This window comes from Leopardus geoffroyi, chromosome D4 (genome assembly GCF_018350155.1).
Source record: "Leopardus geoffroyi isolate Oge1 chromosome D4, O.geoffroyi_Oge1_pat1.0, whole genome shotgun sequence".
NCBI lineage: Eukaryota > Metazoa > Chordata > Mammalia > Carnivora > Felidae > Leopardus > Leopardus geoffroyi.
This window is the reverse complement of record NC_059342.1, coordinates 81194672-81216390: the sequence shown is the minus strand read 5'-3', so window position 1 is coordinate 81216390 and position 21719 is coordinate 81194672. Positions and strand designations below refer to the sequence as shown.

At 46.3% G+C, this 21719-nt stretch overlaps 1 protein-coding gene and 1 long non-coding RNA gene across 13 annotated transcripts in view; both read left to right on the top strand.

Moving 5' to 3' along the window:
• TTLL11 (tubulin tyrosine ligase like 11) overlaps positions 1-21719 on the top strand; it is a 245516-nt gene that overhangs the window by 130613 nt on the left and 93184 nt on the right. The window lies entirely within an intron of this gene.
• On the top strand, positions 16073-20910 carry LOC123593388. The gene is made up of 2 exons (XR_006710297.1): positions 16073-19820; positions 20052-20910. It is a non-coding gene; the product is annotated as an uncharacterized LOC123593388 (long non-coding RNA).

Below are 21719 nucleotides of genomic sequence, written 5' to 3'. Positions count from 1 at the left end.
AGAGTTGGAGTTTCATTCCATTCTAAACAAATTTAGAAACCCCTCCTTTTCCAGGCCCAGGGGTGGAAATTAAATAGTCGCACCCATCTTGGATGCTTGAAGTAGTAAATGGAAAGTGCCTACAACAGTACCTGGTACACGGTGAGCACACAGCAAGAGTAGCCATAGGGTGATTATTGGTCATGGCCCCGGGGAGCGCCCAGCAGGCCGGGAATGACACTCAAACAGATGATTCCAGTACCTTTGTGTGAGTGCAGTGGTACTGGCTGCCTAGATGGCAAACACAGAGAGGAGGCTGGGGCAGGGCTGGTAGCTCTGTCAGGTGGCAGCATTGAAGACTCGGGCCATGTAACCTGGGGCAGAGAAGGTTTGGGATGACTGGTGCCTATTCTCACACGTAGGAAGGTCCTCCTGGGAAGAGCACATTTATTCAGTACTGTTCCACCAGGAAGAGCTAAGACTAATGGACAGAATGTACCAGCAGGCAGATTTTCTTGATAAATAGGAGCAAAAGTTTCCTAATAATCAGGTTTTCTAAAGTGGAACAGGGCTGCCTGGGAACCCTGCTGTCACCAAAGGGCACATGCAGAGCAAGGGAAGGCAAGAGGTAGAGGAGGGAGAGGCCAGGCTTCGGTTCCAGAGAGTCGCACTTGAACCAAACCTGCACACCTGCTGTGTGATCCCGGCTGGGATCTGACTCTGGGATCCCACCTAGACCATCTGACTCTGCTTGCTTTGCAAGGATCCCGTGGCAAGTGCGAAAGCCCTTTATGAGCTGGGAGCACCATGCAAGGTGGTCATCGCCGTAATTCCTGCTAAACATGTCTCGATGATGTCCCATTAGTAAATGTTTGTGGATTGGGTTAGTTCATGAACCAATGATTTTCCCCCAAAGCATGGCCCTGAAGCTTGAATTTGGGTCTTATCCACAGAGCCTAGTACTTATAGTAGACTCTGACTTAAAATGTATTGCTTAAAGGAATGAGGAAGGGATTAAATATGTTAATTACTGCTACTTAACATGGTAGTCATTGGGCTAAGCACTTCGCATACATCTCCTTTAATCCTAAACACAATCTCACGAGATGGCCCCAGAAGACAGAGTATCTGACTCAGGATTATAACACGAAGCCAGCATGGATGGGAGGCTGGCCCAGCTGGCCTGTGGGTCATTCTCACCTTTAAGATTCCACATTTCTAGGACAGCTACACCCTTGGTGAGAAATGTTTGGGTCTCTGACTGGGGGAGACATATTCCCCTTTGGGCCCACCTTTCCCTAGGGAGCCAGGCTCTCAGCTTGCGTCGGGTTATGTTCCTGCTCCTTGTAGCTTTGTGTCTGTACTGACTTCGTGCGCTAACGTTCGGAGCCGTGGAGACTCCGAACGCAGTGCTTTGCTCACCCCTGAGGAGGCCTGTGATGCTACCCATCCAGGAACGGTCTAACTGCCCCCAAAGGATTACCGCAGCCCGCCGCTTGGCAGCTAGAGTTCAGGGCTGTGGATTCTGTGATCCTGAGCATTACTGGGCGTCAGCCTCTTCCTAACTCTGTGACTCTGGGCAAGATGCTCTTCAAGGCTCAGTTTCTGTATTGGTAAACTGAGACAATACCGACCTCTTACGTTATCATGAGGATCGATGTCAAATGCCTGTCTAGTCCATTGATTGGCAATGGAAGGGCTCAGAAAGTGGCACGGAATGGCCATCACCAAGTGACTTTTAGGGTTCTCAGACATGGTAGATACTACTGGATGGATGGGTGTTACTGTATGTAATTACTGTAAGTTGCCTAATTACAAGAACATACATAAAACCATTTTCTCCATCTCTGTAATATTGAGGTGCACAGACGTGGTGCAAATATTGAATAAATGAAGACGAAAGTTGCAATCAGTGGCAATTTCCTTCCGGCCACAAGTGTCTCCATTTCTCAGTACAGAGAGCCGCCCAGGATCATGGGTCTGGGTTCTGTTCTGCCACTGCCGTATTCCAGCTGAGCTAAGGACGGGACAGCCGCTAGAGAAGACTCCACTGTCTCGTCTGTAAAATGGGGGCAACTGTGGACACTTCATAGGGTCATCAAAAGAACTAAATGAGATACTATACTTCAGGGCCCGGGATCGGGCTTGACTGTGATAGTCGTTCAATAGACACCAGTTCTCGTACCAAATATGAAAAGGACTAGTTCAGTGTCGGGTTGTAAAAGGAGGCACTCAGTAAACAGGACTTTCCTTTATTCCTTTTCAATTCACAATCTCCTTCAATCCTGTGAAAGCACTGTGCCAGTATAACTAGGCTTTTATAGCTCTCGCGCCAGCTGATGGGGGAACCACGCTGTGAGGGAAAAGATGCCGGGTTCTTTGTTCAGTGGGGACCGCTTGCAGCTGAGCTCCGCGGTGGTGCCGGGAGATCACGGGGGCGAGTAGCTTCTGTGAGTCCCTCCTGTTCTTCCTTACCAGGAGGCTCCGATCCAACATCCCAGTACTGGAGCTGAACACATCTAGCAGCTAAGGCGGAGATGAGGCTGGCAGGCGACGTGTTTGAGAGAGCGTTTTCTGTTATGCCCCCGGCGGCGGAGGCAGGGAGCAGGCACCTGGAGACACCTGTTCCTCACCTAGAACTTCCCTTTCCACCGCCGCTAAGTGACTCTGAGTCAGCCACCTCCAGCACAATAGCACGCAAAATGCACCGGTGCCCAGGCAGTATCTTAATAAAAATGACACATCTCTGTTTTCCGCGCACTTGAGGTTTATCGCTTCAAAGTCAAAAACTCATTTTTAACCGTTTGGGGGGTTGAAATCTTTCTAAAATGCAGTACACACACCTGCTTCCTGAAGTCGAAGGAACAGGAATTGGACATCTTTTCTCCCTTCCTGGGGCCTTGGAGTTAAGAGGCGTGCCGATGAACTGGCTCCCTGAAACCAAAGCAGACAAGCAAACAAAAAAACTTTGTCCGTGGCGTAGATGTTCCTCCTGTGAGTGATTTCAAGCTCTCTGTGGTTCTTCACAACCAGCAGGAGAGACTTGTGAATATTTACGGGCAGCTTGAGCTCCCATTGGAGACAGGAGCCGGGAACGGAGCAGGGTGGAGAGGGCTGGGGTTGTCAGACCTGGGCAGACCTGGCTTTATTCTTCTTTTTTCCCACGTGAGAGCTGGGCTGCCTGGGACAGGATACGTAACCTGAGTTTCTTTACAAAAACGAAGATAACAACATACACCAAGAGTGGTGGTGACGTGGGATAGCTCAGGGGTCCCAAAGTCAAGCACTGTAGGGGCCAACCGGGTGACATAATGTTTGCAACGGGCAGCGGTGCCTGGGTGTCTCAGTCGGTTAAGTGTCTGACTTGGCTCAGGTCTTGATCTCATGGTTCGTGAGTTCGGGCCCCACGTCAGGCTCTGTGCTGACAGTGCGGAGCCTGGAGCCTGCTTCAGATTCTGTGTCTCCCTCTCTCTCTGCCCCTCCCCCGCTCACTCTCTGTCTGTCTCTCTCTCGAGAATGAATAAACATTAAAAAAAAAGATGATTGCGGGGCGCCTGGGTGGCGCAGTCTGTTAAGCGTCCGACTTCAGCCAGGTCACGATCTCGCGGTCCGTGAGTTCGAGCCCTGCATCAGGTTCTGGGCTGATGGCTCAGAGCCTGGAGCCTGTTTCTGATTCTGTGTCTCCCTCTCTCTCTGCCCCTCCCCCGTTCATGCTCTGTCTCTCTCTGTCCCAAAAATAAATAAACGTTGAAAAAAAAGAAAAAAAAAAAAAAAAGATGATTGCAACAGGCTGGACAGGCACTCTGACAAATACCTGAAACAGAGGTCCTCAAGCTTGGCCAGAGAACTTCACCCAAGCCTGGGCCCTACCTCAGACCAGTCAAACCAGAATTTTCTCAGAGAGCCAGTAAGTGAAGTGTTTTTGTGATTTCCAGAAATTCCACAGGGAGATCAATTGCTACGGCAGGGCTCAGGACTTGTTTATGGTGGTTAATTGTGGACTACTTTCTTTAAAGCACTTAGACATTGACCTGTAAACTAATCTTTCTTGGGACGCCTGGGTGGCTCAGTGGGTTAAGCGACCGACTAAAGCTCAGGTCATGATCTGACGGTTCATGGGTTCGAGCCCCATGTTGGGCTCTGTGCTGACAGCGTGGAGCCTGCTTAGACCCTCTGTCTCCCTCTCTCTCTCTGTCCCTCCCCTGCTGGTGTATGCTCTCTCTCTCTCTCTCTCTCTCTCAAAACTAAATAAACATTTAAAAAAATAAGATAAAATAATCTTTCTCTCCAATATTGTCCTAAGCGGCAACAGTAAATGGGTGAGTTTGGGAAATTGTTAGTAGTTTGGTCCAGATGGATGTAGGAAGCAGAGGGGATGAGGTACAAGGGTTGGCAGCGGTCTGGTTTAAAAGGGCCTTGAATGCCAGGCCAAGGAGTCTTAGCCTTCTCGTGCAGGCAGAGGGGAGGACCCCGTGGGCACTTTAGGGGAGGAATAGCACCAGCGTGCTCTGTAGTTGGCAAGAGAATTGTTCCTGGTTGGCCCATTGAATAGATCGGATCGAGGCATTCATCTTTCAGAGCAATCCCTGCCCCAGCTCTGGGTTCCCACCCTCTGCATTTGCATAATTTCCCTTTAGTTATTGCTTTCACTATGTTCACAGCCCAGACTGGCAGGAATGGTCTGATGCAGGCAGGGTAGGATGAAACTAATGGGACCCCAGAGGACCTCCTTTGGTCATATTATTAACCTGAGTATTTTTCAGAGATTTGATTAAAAGAGATCATCTGGGGTGTGTTTTCTGCTATATTTTCTGGAGAGGACACAGCCATCGACTGTCCTTGCCCCCTGACTGCCCTCCCTGTGTGCATTTTAAAAAGCAGGTGTCACGCAGAGCTTAGGGGGCACCAATTTCTAATTAGTTGCTTGTTAAACCACAGGCCTTCAGATTGTGCTGCTAAAATTACTAGTTTATTCAATGAAGACACCCTGATAGTAATTTTCTTTCACCCTGAAAACAAGCATATTCAGTTCTTTGCTGATACCACGTTTTTCTGAGATGGTTGTTGTTACTGTTACTATTAATTACTATTTACAGCACCTGAGGCCAGTGCTGGGTGCTTTGCAAATATTGTTGTCTTGTTGAATTCTTACTGGATCTTTGCAAATACTGGCTTTTCAGAAGAAGAAATCTGGTCTGAGAGAACTGAGTCACTCCGCAAGGTCACGTGGCTGGTATGGGTCAAGCTCAGCCTCGGGCTGGACCCATGTTCCTATTCTTGGCTACAACGTCTTCTCTATGCTGTGCTCATTGCTATCTCCTTGCCTGTGTTTAATTGGCCATGTGTTATGATAATAGGAAGCGGTATTTTGGTTAAATAGCATCTGGAAAATAATAAAAGTAATGTTTAAATATAGCTTAGAATATATAGTAGAGACATAGATTAAATACCACTAATACTTCCCCTGGACTATTATCATTCCATGGAGTTCACTTAAAGGAACAAATGCAGTATTTCCCCCACTACAGCAGCGTCGCTCCAAATTCCGAGATTCCCCCAAGGGCAAGCGTTTAGTTCTTCGGTGATTATTCATGGCGTAACCAGCCTTCCTAGGCCATATTTATCATTTCGTTAATTTGGTCCTAGTCTGTTCCTCTTCCCAGGAAAATGGTGGTTGTATGGAATCACTTTTGATTGGGGATTTGTACACATCGCAGTGACTTGGCTTCCTACTCTCTTACCGTTAGCTGTCCCCCTTTTTATAACATGAGGATAGATTTGTATTCTTTGATCAGACACGAAAAAAGAGACGAGCGGACTTATAGGAGTGCTCACTGGGTTTTCAACAAAAACATTTTCCGGGTGCCTCCTGTGTGCCAGAGGCTTGTCTAGGGGAGGGGACGGAGCTGTGGAGCCCACCCATGGGGTCTGCTGTCGTGGAGCACACATCCCGGAGGAGGGACGGACACTAAGCACACAGAAAAGGAAAAGTAGGGAAAAGGGGGGATGTGCCAGCGGGAGCGGTGCTGGTAAAGCGATGGGGTGACAACATAGTCCCTTCTCTTTGGGAGACAGACGCTTCAACAAATAGATACAAACCCTGACTTCTAGGCATTTGTAGGTATGACATTTACTACCTTGACTATGCTTAAGTAATGCAAAGATATGTGAAATGCAGCCATTTGTCATTTTGCTGAAATGTAAATTATCTTCCGTTGTGAAGGAAGAGGTTTTTGCCTCCAGTAAAATAATTTGGGCATCACCTAGTATGTAAGTTGTTTAGGGAGAATGATGCGTCTTCCCTGTGTCCATGGCATCAGTCCACATAGATCTTATTTCATTTATTTACTCAACAATCCTTGCTTTAATGTCGTGTCTGTTATGGTCTGTAGACGTAAGAAGGAAAGAAGGGCCACTCAATCCCTGTCTTTGAGAAAGGAGAAAAATATGCACAAATAATTACAATTATTACAGTCTGCTCTTAAGATACATCAAGGGACCTTTGTGAATCCTTAAATTGACTGTTACTTGTTAGGCAGAAACAAACCTTCTGCAGTCAGCTGGGCTCATTCAGTAATTAAGTGACTTGTTAATTCACACCTGCCCCTTGGAAGGGGTGATTCAAGGTCACGCAAGATGCTTTACCTATGTCATCTCATTTGATCCTGGCGACGATCGATGGATCAATTGATCATGTGATCGGGATTGCTCTCTCCATTCACACTGTTGCATGCCGGGACCTTCAGGACTCACGCTGCCAAGGGCCTAGTGCCCCACCCTGTATTCCGTAGTCCCCGATAAGGAGTATGGGGTGCACCTTCTTGAATGAGGAGGACGTTAGCCTGGGTCTAACAGGACGAGAGGAGCTTGTCAGGCAGAGAAGGGGGAAGCACCGGCAGAAGGAAGCACGCGTGCAAAGTTATGATATATGAAAGCACACACTTATTCAGGCCAAACGGAGATCGGGAACTTGGTGGTGGGGGAGGGGGTAGGAACTTGGCAGGAGATGAACTGGGAAAGGCAGATTGGAACCTGCCGGTGAAAGGCCCCAGTGCGTCTGGAGGCAGGGCCGACAGGACTCCGGCCGGCCACAAAGGAGGGAGGGGAAAGAGGCATCAAGCCTGTTCCCTGGATTTGTGCCAGAGCCACTGGGGGGCACCTGGGAAGAAGGAGATGCTGATCTGTACCACACAGACATCCCGTGGGGGACAGTCCCCGAGATGGGCCAGTCGAGAGACGAGAAATGAGTGCTTTGAAGTGGAGCTGGAGACAAGGGAATCGACCGGAGGGAACACTCCCGACTCCACTCAGCAGTCAGGTCACTGGGGTCTGGTGAGAGAAGACGCTGGAGGGTGCCGTTCTGACGAGGTCTCATGGGAAACCGTTCCCTGCGGTCAGGAATGCAGCAGGGAGGAGAGACTCCAGGGGAAGAAGAGAAGCCCGGCGCGGGCCGGGTGGCCTTTCAGTCACCTGGGGAACTTCAGGTGCAGGGAGGTCCAGAGCCTGTCAAAAAAGGTGAGACGAGAGGCATTTTGGCGTGTGCTGTGAAGCCAGACCGCACGGGTGCGGACTCCGTCTCTGTGCCACCAGCCAGCTAAGTGGCCGGGGCACGGTACTTAACCTCGCTCAGCCTCAGTTTCCCTGGGGTCACATGAGGGCATCAGCAGCACATACGCTACAGGCTGAGAGAATTTCACGACAGAGACACGGAGAGGAAGTTAGCAGGGTGCCTGGCATATTGTCAGTGCTCGGCGAACGCTGGCTATCATCATCATTGTCACCGTCATTATTGATTTCACAGCCATCGGCTCATCCGTGATCGTTGAGGCCATTGCCAAAGATGAAAAAAAGAGTGAGGAAGAGAGCTGCCTTCACCTCCGTTTCTCTTAGGAGCCGGTGCCAGAGACACATTCCAGTTCTCGGGGCTCACTTTCATGGTGGATGTGGCTTCACTCGAGAGTTTCTTAAAATTAACTGCAATTTTAGAAGGTGAGGAGTAAGCCTCTGGCTGCGTCTAGCAATCCAGAGGCTCCCCTTACACGAGAGCTCCTTGGAACACACAAGTACGATAATGACAGGCTCCGCGCAGTTAAAATGTTTTAATGGGGAGAAATGGATGTGAATGGCAGAATCTTAAATGCATTAATTTTCAACATTGTGAAATTAATTGGCTCTCAAATAGAGCCGGCTTCTGCAGTAATTGGAGTTCTGGGGAGCTTCCAGTGTTCCTGTTACCTTTAGCCAACAGTTCTTGGTTCGGTGGTGAATAAAGACCTCTTTGTTTAATTAGAGTTGAATCATGTTTTGAGAAGTTAGTAATCGAATTAAAATTATATTCCCGGTTCATATGAAGTAGGAAAAGGAGAGATCAGCAAATGTTCTATGGATCCTGCTGTATACCGTGCACCGGGGCGGGGGGGGGGGGCACGCAGAGCACCCAGAGAAGAGTGAGACAGGGTCCCTGACCTCAGGCTGCTCGGGTCAGCAATAGAGGCAGACGGGACACAATGATATCAACCCAAGGTGATCAATGGTGGTGGTCCCACAGGGCTCGGAGGAGGAAGTGACTCCCTCTGCCAGGTGGCTCAGGAAGCACTCTCCAGAGAAGGTGACTTTGGAGGCGGGCCTCGAAGGATGCCAATCTGACAGGAGGCCAGTTATGGAATGTCGCAACCGTCCAGGGAGAGCCAAGGAGATCGAAACCACGCACAGATCCTGGTGACAGTTAGGGGAAGCATTTTACTTCTCCTGTGGTGGCTAACAGGGTGTGGGAGAGTGAAGAAGAGAGATAAATTGAGATAGCGAGGAGGTCATACACAGGGCACAGATGGTTGGAACTCCAAAAAAAGAGAGATATGGGGAAATAGGGAGAGAGGGTCAGGGAGGAGACTGCATGTTTCCCATGACTGTACAATTTTACACAATTTATTTTTTTTAATTTAATGTATTTATTTATTTATTTATTTATTTATTTATTTTGAGAGAAAGAGAGGCAGAGTGAGAGCAGGGGAGAGGCAGAGAGATCAGAGGGACACAGAATCCGAAGCAGGCTCCAGGCTCTGAGCTGACCGCACGGAGCCCAATGCAGGGCTTGAACTCACAAACTGTGAGATCATGACCTGAGCCGAAGTCAGATGCTTAACAGACTGAGCCACCCAGGTGCCCCCAATTTTACATAATTTAAAAATAGGATTTGTGACCATCAATCAAACACATACAGGTTCATCCCTGCTCCCCATCCAAAAGCAGAGTGTCCTATGAAAGCATTCCCATGTCATCGTAAAGTGAAGAAGCAATTACCATTAATTTACACGGAAAAAAAATCCGAGCGTTCTCAGACCCCAGAAATCACCTTAGTTTTTTCTGATCCCGGAGGACAGATCTTGCTAACGAGTACACAAGCTACATGGAGATAAAGCACGGAAGCTTCCAGACACTGCTCAGAGCTCTGGTGGCTGATGCCGAGATGCTGAGTGTGGTTCCAGGAAGGAGCTGGCTGGGGCCACCCTCACTGCTGGGGGAGGGGTGGGGGGTGGGGAATGCCGCCTCTACAACAGCTCCCGGAAACACCAACACTGAACACTATTCTCAATTTTTGCTTCTTTTCATAAAATCCTCTTTGGATTTTTGTTTTTCTCTTTGGTTAGCACAAACAAGTACTAACGTAGGTCTTTCGTAAAAGCCAAGGGGCAGAATATCAACTCTTGAAAAGCACGCTCTACCTGGACTCAAAAAATCTAACATAGCTATTTCAAGCCCTTTGCTGGCAAGCTGTGCTTTGAGAGACTGGATAAAGGTCCTGCGCTGTTGTTGGATACCTGAGGGCGAGCCGGGTTGTTAGGTTCCAGAAATGAAGGAGGTGGAGCCAGGCTGGAAGGCAGAAGAGGAAGGGTGTTTGTCCCTTCTGGACAAATTACCTTCTCGGGTAGCACAAGAGATTGGCTCACCTCTCATCCCCACCACCCTCCTCCCCTCCCCTCTGCCTGCTGCTCCTGTCATCCTCTCCTTGCTGAGCCAAAGCTTCCCCTGATGAAATACTTCTCCGAGAGCTGTCACTGCGCCTGCCGTCTGCCGGGTGCCTGTCCTGTAAGCCTGCAGGCTGGGCTAGAGTGGGAAGGGAAGGGCACGGAAGAGCCCCAGCGATCTCCTTGTGCTTAGGGCTCAAACTCTGTCTTGGGTTTTCTATTACAAAACAGAATTTTAAAGTTTTTGATTAGGAAACAATTTAAACATTCAGAAAACAACATAATGGATATTTATGCACTTCCCACCAGGATTCTGCAGATGTGAACAGTTTTGTCCCATCTACTCTGAATCTGTCACTCTCTCTCTCTTTTTAAAAAAGAAATCACTTTACAGATATGGCACCCCTTCTTCCCCCCTCCCCCTGCCCCAGGAACCACTATGTTCTCTTACTTTTACTATATTTATAAACAATACATACAATTATTTTATATATCAATTTTTCTATGAATGATACAACACTATACATGTGCCCTTTTACAACTAGTCTTTTGGCTTAATATTATGTTTCTGATATTTATCCACTATGATGTATTGACATCTATGCTGGATCCGTATTACTTATTTTAACTGGTGTATAATATTTCCTTTATTTCTCTATTAGTTTACTTATTAGTTTACTCTTACTAAGGAAAAGCCAGGTTGTTTCTCATCTCTGCTGTCACAGGTGGTACAGCAGTGAACGTCCTTGCCCGTCGCAAGAGTTTCCCTGGGGTCAGGACCTACAAAAGGATGTGTACCTTCTGTGCTCCTGGTTATTTTTTTTTTTCAACGTTTATTTATTTTTGGGACAGAGAGAGACAGAGCATGAACGGGGGAGGGGCAGAGAGAGAGGGAGACACAGAATCGGAAATAGGCTCCAGGCTCTGAGCCATCAGCCCAGAGCCTGACGCAGGGCTCGAACTCACGGACCGCGAGATCGTGACCTGGCTGAAGTCGGACGCTCAACCGACTGCGCCACCCAGGCGCCCCTCCTGGTTATTTTTTAAATGTCGGACTTTATCTGCTTGGTGTGCTGCTACATCCCTTGTTCCTCCAACGGCACCTGCCAAATACTCAATAAGTATTTGTTAAAAGAATGAACATTGACAAACTACTCTCCAAAGTGGTAGTACTAACTGGCATTCCCACCCAATTTATAGGAATATTTCCTTTTCTTTTCTTTTTTTAAAGTAGGCTCCACGCCCAACGTGGGGCTCGAACTCATACCCTAAGGTCAAGAGTCTCACGCTCTACCAACCGAGCCAGCCAAGGTACCCTGAGTATTTCCATTTTTAGCTTTCTTGCCAACAGTTGGTTATTAAACTTACTCAGGTTTGCCAATCTGATGTGTATTAAACGGTGTCATATTGTTTTAATTTCCATTCCTGTGATCATTAATGAAGATGACCATCTTTTCATAGGTTTATTGGCCATTTGGATTTCTTCCTCTATCAATTAGCCATTCATGTTGTTTGCCATTTCCGTTTTCTTACTCATTTGTAGAAATGCTTTACTTAGATTGAAAACCCTTTGTTGGTTATATGGGTTCTACCTATGGTTGCTCAGGCTATAGTTTGTCTTTTACCTTTTAGTTTGCCTTTTTTTTTTTTAATGTTTATTAATTTTTGAGAGACAGAGATAGACAGAGTGTGAGCGGGGGAGGGGTAGAGAGAAAGAGAGACACAGAATCTGAAGCAGACTCAAGGCTCTGAGCTGTCAGCACAGAGCCTGATGCGGGGCTCAAACTCACTGACCGCGAGATCATGCCCTGAGCTGAAGTCAGACACTTAACTGACTGAGCCACGCAGGTGCCCTAGTTTGCCTTTTAATAAACAGAAGTTTTCAATTTTATATAGTAGAATGTATCAGTCTCATTATTTGTTAAGAATTATAGCTTTATTTCTTCCTTTCTAATCCTTATACTTTTTTTTTTTTCTTTTCAAATGCTTTTGCTCTAATGATTACAGACATGCTTGCCTTGTTTTTGCCCTTAAAGGGAATGCCTCTAACATTTCACCACTGAGTATAATGTCATTTTTGGGTTTGGGTTGACATCTTTTCTCGGGTTATTTTATATCATCCTTGCAATCCTAGGATAATGCTTGGTAATAATCTATTTTTTTTTTTTATATTTACTGGATTTGTTTCCACGTGTTCTCTTTGGTTCTTTTCTTAAATTTATTTTGTCTTTCCACGTCATTTTCCTTCCCTTAGGGCTTGGTTTGTTTTGTTTGACATTTTAATTATTTTCAACATACTTATCTCGGGATTTTTGTGGTCTGCCTTGTCCTTTTTTCAGGGAGAAACGTTTCTTCATGCTTTTCAAACTGACTCTATCCTTTGCTTCCATTGACATATATAGCCACTGAGTCACCAAACATTTACTGAGCAACTACTATAGACAATAGTGTATCCGGACTCCAAGAACTTGTTGTGTGGTGAATACTTGTCACACAATTAGTGCTTACTATCTGCCAATCCCTTGCCCAGCAAAGTGATAGGAAGAGTGGTCAGAGTCCAGGATTTGGAGGCAGATGAATCTAGATTAAAATTCTGGCTCCACTGATTATTAAATGTGTCATTATTAGCATGTTAGCAAGTTAGTTAACTTTTTAAAGCTCCACTTAACTTCTTGTAGTAACATGGGATAATAATTATGTCTACCTCATGGAGTACAGCCGAATGCCCATGATATAAAATCCTGAGCACAGTATCTGACACATAGTAGTTAAGAACCAATCAAAAATAGCTGTTGTTATCATTTGTGTCCATTTCCCCATTTGATCCTCACAATTGCTTTAGGAGACACATTATTATTATTTGACAAATGTTATATGAGCATGTGGAAACATTTAGTGAAACATTACTAAAATGTTGGGTTTTTATGAATGCGTGTAAAAGGGCTTTGAAAACATAAAACATCACGCAGATGGAAAGGAACATCATTCTCTGGGATGGTTTAAACCCAAATTCTTGCCTGTATTTAGAGGTGTCATTACAGAAATTTAAAATCATATAAAAGGCCTGGAGGAACAGCCTAGCATATTTGAAAAGGAGGGAGCAGAGAAAGGATTACAAATATCATTTAATAACATTGCTTAGGTGTTGCTATTATGTTTTTTAAAGCCTATAGGATGATGTAGTAAAGTGTCTCAAAATGATTTGCCTATAGCACGAGTCCTATCTAAAATATATATCGAAAATAAATATATATTTATTATTATTATTATTTATTAGTTTTTATTTTATTTTTTATTTATTTTATTTTTTATTTATTTTATTTTTTATTATTTATTATGTATTAGTCCTATCTAAAATATATATCTAAAATAAAATAAGTCCTATTTAAAAATATATAGTTTATGTGCATGGAAGCTATTGGAAGGAAACATGCTAAAATGTTGAGTGATGATCTCTGACCCGTAACATTACAGATCATCGTAATTGTTTCTTTAAGCTTTTCTGTATATTCTAAGTTTCCGCAATGAGCCTGCTCTGGGAAGGAAAAGAAGGAGCCAGGGCCTGCCCGTTAGACCTGTGTGAGAGCAGCCTGGAGCCCCAGGTTGCAGGGGACTCAGTGCCAGTGGGCCCTCTGCTAAACCCGTGCTGGACCTGGGATCACAGAAGTGGAATCTCGCCTCCTCTCTATCCACACCCCAACTTGATACCAATGACCTTGATTTATATCCTCTTGCCAGCCTGTGGTGGTGGCTCCCAGCTTGCTAAGCAGCACCTACCCAGGCCGCCCGGCATCACGGACATCTTGCGCTAAGTCCGCATTTGAAGTTCTCTCCTCCTGTCCCACCACCTGTGTCTTCCTATCTCCGTCATTGTCCTCGCGGCTTGGGAGGGAGGATCTCCAAGCAGGGAGACTTCACTGGGTTGGCCAAGCCGCTCTTAGGCCGAGCTCATCTCTTTCTGATGGTAATGAGGCTGCTTTTCTCAGAAGCGGCCAGTAGGGGTCAGTGTACCCAGAGACCCGTGGAGACTTGGTGCCCGTCTGGCCAGGGCGGCTAGTTTCCCCGAAGCTCTCCCTGGGAGCAGGTACTATGCTCTGTGCATTCTGTTCTTTCGTTCCCCCCACTCTTCTCAGTTCATCCAGGCTCCTAAGCCAGGAGCCATGGAGAGCCCCGTGAACTCTCAGTGAGTTTTCTTGAGCTCACCTCCTTGATCCTGTCATTCTCTGCCTCTCAGGTACACCACCCCCCTCCAGGTCACCATCGTCTCTAGTTCAGAGAGCGCTAAGACTCTCAGAATTTATTTTTCTCCTCACCTCCTCTTCCCTCCATCCACTTTATTCTCCTTGCAGTAGCCAGAGTGATCTTTTCAAAACTCAAATCTAAGACTTAAAACACCACCTAAAACACTTCAATGGCTTTTCATTTCCTCATAGACTAAATAAAGATAAAACCATTTAAAATGTCTGCCAAGGCTTTGCATGATCTAGTCTAGACCAGCAGTTCTCACAGTAGGGTCCTCGGACCCCCAGGGTCCCTCAGGATCTTCTCAGGATAAGTGAAGCCTCGAAACTATTGTCATCATCGGGATACTAAGACATTATTTGCCTTTCCATTGTGTTGACTTTTGCACCGATGGTCTGAAAGCAGTGCTAAGTGAATCTGGCTCCTTCGCAGTGCTTAAGACAGTGGCACCCAACTGTGTTAGGAGTCGCTGTTAACTGTTCTTTACTGCTTCCTACTGTCTTACGGTTTAAAACAAACACATGAAACAACAAACAAACAGAAGAAAATCCTAGATGAAACAGTACAGATTATTAACTTAAGTAAACCTCAGCCCTGGAGCGTGCTTCTTTTTAATATTCTGCGTGGCAAGATGGCAAGTGCAGAGCACGTCTACTGCCACGGAAACCAGGGTGTTTGACCGGAGGAAAGGCTCTCTCGTGGTGCTGTGGGTTGCCAGCTGCACCAGTCCCTGTGGTCAAGGAACGATTGCAAAGTTCTTTTTCACGGAGGGAGCGATTGGCAGAGAAACTACAGTTATTCAGATTTAGGCAGCTGGCAGACATTTTCTTGAAACTGGAAGAAGCGGGCTTCTCCTTTCAAGGAAGACAACCAACCACTTTTGCCGCCAATGATAAAATCGGGATGTCTAACTAAAAAATAGAATTTTAGAAAACTTGTGTCTGACACTCTGAGTTTGATGGCTTTGCAGTATCTACAGATTTTTCTGATGAGATCCATGGTGATATTAACGAATGTGATTTTCCGGTATCGTATAATGAATTACACGGCGTTTGGAAACGCTGCATAAACCAGTATTTTCCGAATATCCAGTGCATGATGTAAAATTCTGCATGAGTAAATGATCCATTCAAAGCGCGAGAGAGACCAATAGGTTTTTCCCAACAGGGTGCAACGTTTATCGATAGATTTCAGCTTCCACATTGTGACTAACCTTTAAGACGGTGCCACCTGGCAAGAGCTGATGTATGCCAGACTTCCTTACACACTTCAACCCCAAACATATCACAGCAGACAACGTAGAAACAGATACGAGAACCCAACTATCTTTTATTAAGCCAGACATTATAGAGTTTTGCAAAAATGTAAAACAGTGCCACTCTTTTCACTCTTTTTTTATGTTGCTGTTTTGGAAAAAAAATATTTCTCACAAGAATATTATTTACATTAACATATAATGAATTTGTTAGTGTTATTTTTTTTTAATGTTTATTTATTTTTGAGAGAGAGAGAGAGAGACAGAGTGCGAGCCAGGGAGGGGCAGAGAGAGAGGGAGACACAGAATTGGAAGCAGGCTCCAGGCTCCGAGCTGTCAGCACAGAGCCCGATACGGGGCTCGAGCCCACACGAGATCATGACCTGAGCCAAAGTCAGACATTGAACCAACTGAGCACCCAGGTGCTCCCATTTTTTTTTAAGATTTATTTTATTTTTTGAGAGAGAGAGCAAAGGAGGGGCAGAGAAAGCAAGAGAGAACATGTGAGAGAGAGAGAATGAGAAAGAGAAAAGAGGGAGAATCCCAAGCAGGCTCCACACTCAGTGTAGATCCCAATGCAGGGCTCGATGCCAGGACCCTAGGATCATGTCCTGAGCCTAAATCAAGAGTCAGACCGAGCCACCAGATGCCCCTGTTATTGTTGTTTTTAAATGCATATGTTAACAAAAGTTGTCTGTTTTAATTTCTGTTATGGTGGCTCGATAGGCTATAAGTGTATAAAGGACTCCCAGGCCCCCCCCTCCCCGCCCAATTTGGGAACCACAGATCTAGAGCCTAGATCTAGAGATCAGATCTCTACCCTCATCTTACATCATTCCTAGTATTCTCTGACCTCCCTCCTTCTTTCCACGACTTCCATAGTTCCTCCAGCCTGACTCCCTTCTGCTCATGCTCAGGGCCTTTGCACATGCAGTTTCTTGTGCCTAAAATGTATTTGTTCCCCCTTCGCCGATATTCTTTCATTCAATCTCTACTCTCTTGCCATTACAGCTCAGGGAAAGCCTTCTCTTTCCTTGGGTCCATCACATGCGTTCTGATCCCCTCCCTTCCAGAGGCTCCATGTTAATATATTTCATACCTGTTCTTCCACTCTCCCTTCAGATTTAGATTCTTATTATGTCCTTCCTTTATCATTTCCCACCTCCTCTGCTGTCTGTTGTGTCATATTAATCACCACCTGTCTGATACAAGACAGGAAAAACTAACCGACATTTTCAATGCTAAGGGAGCCACTTGATCAATCTTTTCCTTGAGATTTCATACATTTTTAAGAGGGTTCTCACATACCTCTTTACACACTCCAGTGTAATTTACTCTGTGGTTTTTTTTGTGTTTTTTTTTTTTTTTTTCAGCTCAGGAAGCAAAGCATCTGCATTTTGTCATTAATGAAGCTGCTTTTCCTGTCTCTTGTACGTGGAAATCTCTGAAGTGTGTGCTTATTTTTTGTATCTGCCAAACTTCCCATTTTAATGGGACCTCATCTTTTTACTGAGCTCCAACCCCTTGATGTGTAAACTCAGACCTCACCTATCCTCAGGATCAGTGGGAATTAGCCTTATTATTCGATTTTTCTTTGCAAAAAAAAACTGGGTTATCTAGATCTATCAGCCTGCCATACTACTATGAAAGGTTTGACGAGATTTTCTTTTTGAACTGTAAAGAAAGCCTTTGTAATAGCACAGACTATCTGTGCCGTCAGCGAGGGGGTCTCGGAGAGAAGCTTCTCCTGGCCGCTAATAATCCCAGGCAAGCTTCTTTTCCTCTCTGGACCTGGTTTTCCCATTTGTGATATGAATGGGGTGGGTGTTCACTTAAGCTCATCCTGCCTTACGACTCCGTAATCCAAAGGCATCCCGAGAGCCTGGGATGTACCCAGACTGTGGCTGTTAACGAGGAGGGTACAGATGCAGGAGAAAACGAGGCTGCATCCGCAGAAGGGCACAGTGCTCTCGAAAACCAAATATTTAGCATTAGGTGTAATGTGAAAACATTAGATGTAATACGGGATGATATGTGTTTGTGATATACATATACACATAAATATGTCTATACGATTTTTATATACCTCCCCCCTCCCTTTACCAGGCCCCCTGCTGCACCCTGGCACTTGATGGAAGCAGATGAGGAGAGTGTATAAAGGTCAAGTCTCAGGAACTCCTAGGCTTGTTATGGAGACAAATAGAATATGCAGCCTCTAAAGCTCAACATGCAGGGCATGTGCGGTCAGCAAGGACGTACCGGGCGCCCTCAGAAGGTGCTGACTTCACTGAGAAAAGTTGTAAAGGGGCGACGAGAGAAGAGCTGGGGTTGGTACCAAAATGTCTTTGCCGAGCGCGTGGTGGGACCAGTGGAACTCTCTAGAAGACAGGCGGCTAGCCTGAGGGGCGAGCGGGGTGGCCAGCGTGACCAGAAGGATCCCCGAGGAGGGTCCTCGGCAGGGTTTCAAGGCCTATGTCCAACGTCCACCAAGTTGTGTACAGTTCCGGGGCGTTTTCCTTCTGTCCGAAGCCTAAGGCTTGAACATTATCGGCTGGAAAGACAGGAGTGAGACGGGAGGGGAGGACGGAACTTGAGAACATATTCCTCCCCTTCAACCAGATCTAGTAATAGAACAGCTAATTTTAACCTCCCAGCCACTTAGCTCGCTCTGTCTTCTATCTGGGAGAGTTTGCGTGCCCGCAAGGGGCTCAGAGGATGCGCGTGGCCTGGTGCCATTAGCACGTGCTCTCTGCCCCGAGCGCATTAGATCATTACTGAACGGGGCTCGGGCGTTTGACAAATGGGGCAGCTGCCGCTCAGGCAATTTCCTATTGAATGGCCGAGCCAGGTGGAGCAGGAAGATAGCCGGCTTTACCGAACAGGGCAGGCTAATGCTAATCATTAGGTCTTTGAACCTTGCCATGTTACCAATTAATGGTAGAATAAAGTGAAACGAGTAATTAGATGGATTCCAACCCACCGGCTGTGCTTCCCTGCTTGAGTGCCTCCCGTTTCCTTACCAATTCAATTACTAAGAAGAAGGGCAGTGTGGGATCTTAGTACTTAAAACACGGGTGACTGCTGTCTACCAGAAACATTCAGGGGGCACTTACTGTATGCTAGAGTCTGTGCTAAGAAACCCGCGTTTAAACATGCATCCTCACAACCGCCCTGCGAGGTGTGGATAGTGTATCGACGCCATTGTAAGGGTGCCAAGGTCAAAGCGTAGAGAAGTATAGGGACCACCAGGACCACCTGATTGCGTGGCAGACCTGGGATTCAGACCCAGGTCTGCCGACACCAGAGTCCAAGCCCTAACTTGCTCCTTACGGCCGACGCTACACCAGACACTGGCGGTGGTGGCTTACGTGCCCACATCTCCTTTAATCCCCGTGCTGACCTCGAGGCCGGCGGCAGTGTTCATTTTGGATTCATCCGTGTGGGACCTGAGGCGAGAGCGGCCAGCTGCTTGCTGGAGCCACTCAGGGAGTCCCGGGCTGCGGCCAACACTGACGCCCTCTCCACTCCCTGGCGCTTCTAGGTTTTATCCACAATGGGGTGCAGGGCCTGGGGCGCTGGGGGCTGGGGCGTGCACATCTTGGTGCACCCGTGTGATCTGGAGAATTGGGAACTCGGTCCTTCTGATCTTGGGCCCACGACTCTGCCACTGCCAGCTAAGGTGACCCCTGGGTGGGTCATGTCCCCTCGAGGGCTAGCATTCCCTGGTGGCTGATTGATACGGGATTGAGTTGAATTCATCACCAGCCATAAACTTTATCGTTGAGTGGCTTGTCTTGAGATATGGGACACGGTTTTAGTAATTGTGTAACTGAGAAGGTGAACCGATTCATATCTGTACCTTCCCCAGACTTTGGGCTACTCCCTTTAGCCATCGAACTATTTGCGTAAGACCTTCTAGAGGCCAAGTGCCCTGAAGAACTGAACGCCTTCATCGCCTCGAGCCCAGATATTGTGTGTTTTACTCGTTAATCTGCAAGTCACAGGAACACAGTACATGGGGAGTTTCATCCTGGTCCATCTAGAGAACATTGCATATTTCTCTCTGGCCTCTTTCTGTAGTCTGAGTTCGGTTCCCTGGACCTCAGTTTTCTCGGATGGTGGAATCAGACTGGGTCGTCTTCAAGCGACTCTTCCAGGACTCAAATTCTGTGATTTTCCATTTACTGACCCCTCATTGCCTCTCATTTGTGGAATACAGTGGTCCCTCTAAGTGAGTATCTTTTCAAAAGATAAGCATTTATTTCACTAATCCATGAAGCTTCACAGTTTAGTCACTTAAATTGGAGATTTTTTTCTAAAGCTTACATATATTTGTTTTCTTAATACAGTAGATATTAAACTTTTTCTTGATAAGTTAGGTTTATCATTTTTAAATTTTTTTTTTCAACGTTTATTTATTTTTGGGACAGAGAGAGACAGAGCATGAATGGGGGAGGGGCAGAGAGAGAGGGAGACACAGAATCGGAAACAGGCTCCAGGCTCTGAGCCATCAGCCCAGAGCCTGACGCGGGGCTCGAACTCACGGACCGCGAGATCGTGACCTGGCTGAAGTCAGACACTTAACTGACTGCGCCACCCAGCCGCCCCAGGTTTATCATTTTTAATGTCAAACCATAGGACCTTAGTGCCCCAAAGGGCTGTGATCCACCCCGCCACCCCCTTAGTCTATAAATGCCCTAAGGAGCAAAGTGGCCTGTCAGGGGTGACACAGCTCAAGAGGGACAGAGTGTGGGTCCTTAAAACCCGCTCACACTTCCGGACCAGTGCACCCTCTTTCTTTTCTGCTGTGATGTAATGAATTGTTGTCCTACAGACATCGCATGTATTCCCAGCACCCTGTACAGGAACCAGCACCCAGAGAGTACTAATTACTATTCAAGGAATGAATGGGTGACCTCGTATCCCCATAAGTGGCTCTGCTTTGTAACACTGGGATTGGACGTGAACATTTTGTCCACCCCTTCCCTGTACATTTTTCACACACACTGTGTGGCTGGAAGAGAAGCTGCAAATAAATGCCCCCTGGCTCTCCTAAAGTAAAATGCATGAATTTCATGGAAACTCTCTGCAGTTCTGGGGGCTTTGGGGCTCCCTTCGTGTTTGCAAGCTATGTTTTGTTAGCTGAAATTGTCTGCAACTGCATATTCTACTTAAAATCACAGGGGTTGTCTCTGATAGACTTAAGATTATTTTTTTGTCCAAATGAGAAGAAATAAGTCATTTTATACTAGTGTGGTAAATGTATTTTTTGTGTGTACATAAAATTGAATAAAAGGTTTTAAGACAATCTATCATGACTAAAGCAATAGCATCAATTTTTCTAGAAGCAGTAGCCCTTACCGAGTAAGGGCTAATTGAGAGGTTGTTTTGAAACAGAATTCTTGATCTTTCTTTTTTTCTTTTTAATGTTTATTTATTTTTGAGAAAGAGAGAGAGACAGAGCACAAGCAGGGGAGGGGCAGAGACAGAGAAGGAGACACAGAATCCGAAGCAGGCTCCAGGCTCTGAGCTGTCAGCACAGAGTCCGAAGCGGGGCTCGAACTCACAAGCTGTGAGATCATTACCTGGGCTAAAACCGGACGCTTAACCAACTGAGCCTCCCAGGCACCCCGTGAATTCTTGATCTTCCTAAATCACAGACATGGCCATGTGTTTCATACCTCTCTCCACCCCCTTTCCATGTTTCTCAATCATCTACTCTGATACTTTAAGATTATCGCACCTGGAGCGCCCCATGGAAATCACTTGGCCACGTTTTTAATAATCTCTCTGGGCTCGGGACAAGAAGCATGCGTTTTAGCAAGCTCCTTGGGTGATTTCCTAAATGCACCAAAACTTGAGGGTTACTCGACCTCTATGGTGAGACCCAAACCCAGTGCCATGGAATATACAAGATCCTCTGTGACCAGGTCTTACCACCTTACTAGCATTATCTTCCTTCACCGCCTGCCTCCCAATGATCCCATCTGATCCAATGAACAGATTGGAGCTAAGGACCCAGCACTACAGCTGTGTTCCTTCTATTCAGAACACCCTTTTGACCCTTTCTCTGACCAGCTAACTCGTAGACTTCCATCAATGTCTTATTCGGGACAACATCCCCTAGAAGTCCTCCCTGCTTTCTAGCATAAAATGATAATTATTATTATGGTTACAATAATAATAAAGCCCATTTTTTCTGTGCTTTTGTAGTATTTAACTATTTTTTTCCCCAAAATTATCAGTCTACATATTCTTTTCGCCCACCGACTATCAAC